The sequence below is a fragment of the Myotis davidii genome, unplaced genomic scaffold (genome assembly GCF_000327345.1).
Source record: "Myotis davidii unplaced genomic scaffold, ASM32734v1 scaffold207, whole genome shotgun sequence".
Classification (NCBI taxonomy): Eukaryota; Metazoa; Chordata; class Mammalia; order Chiroptera; family Vespertilionidae; genus Myotis; species Myotis davidii.
In genome coordinates, this window is record NW_006298349.1 from 1582435 (window position 1) to 1583775 (window position 1341).

Here is a 1341-nt window from a genome sequence, read left to right on the forward strand (position 1 = left end):
GCTCCAAACTTTTGAACTTGAGGGCAATACTAAACTTTTTTAAAAAGTTTTTTTTATTGCAAAATTATTTTTATGATCCCTTTAACAAGGACCTTATGGTAAAGGCACAATTATTCAGAATTACATTTTATTGTTTTCACATTGAAAACAGCAAATGTTGACTTAGTAATTTTTATACCTATATCTATATGTAAATGTATATTTAATCAACCAGCAGTTTGAAACTGGTTGTCCTGGTACAGAAGTTTTGCAGCATTGCATAAAGTATAATGCTAAACGTGAGGACTGCTTGGGGGGCTGGTTTAGCATTTGTAGCTCCTCCTCTTGCGACTCGGAACAGCAGTGCTTCATGGTGATCTCTCTCTCACAGAAGGGCCTCATTCTCCTAACAGAGCGACTGAAATGTTGGGATGGGGAGGGGCAGGGACAGGAAATGCTCAAGTAACTCAAGGCTCACGTGCCAAAGTAAGTGTATGTGTGTGTGTGTGGTGTGTGTGTGTATTTTGTTTTGTTTTTGTTTCATGTTTTAAAAGCTCAATAGGTTGGCATCAGTTGCAGCCATAGCTGTGGGCACGGCTTTGGGGGGATTGGCACCTCCCAGTGGTTTACAAGACTCAGAGTGCAAGAGCGCAGGCTCCCACTGCGCACCGTGGGAGGAGCAGAGCACGCTGCCAGGCGCGCATCCTGGGCCATGGGGACTCAGGGCCCACGTGAATTCTGGGAGTCTTACTCAAGAGCAACTTGCCTTTTAATGACATATGGACTACTAGTAACTGAGAGTGCATGTCAGGGGAAGCCTTCGGGGAGAAGTGTGTGGGCAGCAACAGCCTGGGGCGCCTGGAATGTACCGTCCTAGGCTTTGTGCAGAGGCGTGACCAACCCGTCTAGTCAGGCTAGGGCTATGGAGCCCTAAAAAGTTGCCTCAGTGACTTCAGTGGAGAATTGAACTGTGTCCATTCTCAGAGATGAGTTAGAAATGTTTTCTTGATTTTAAAACTCCGGCAACAAATATGTGGGTCTGGGTCAAACCCAGCTGATGGACAGTGATGCGGCCTCAGTTTAGCTGGCCAGCGTCCCTGAGTGTGAAGGAGGGACAGGCGCCTTCCCTGTCATCTCCACTCTCCCCACAGCATGCTCCGAAGCATCACCTGCCTTTTGCAAGCTCCTTGAAGGATACAGGCCTCACGCAGGGCACTGGGAGGTGAGAGGCCACCCTGCAGCTGTCAGGGCCTCCGCGTGGCTCGGAGAGGTCCGTGGGTTGGTGGGTTGGTTGCACAGCCAGGGAAGGACATTTGCAAACACCGATGGTGCTCAGCTAGCCAGATGGGTTCTATGTAGGAT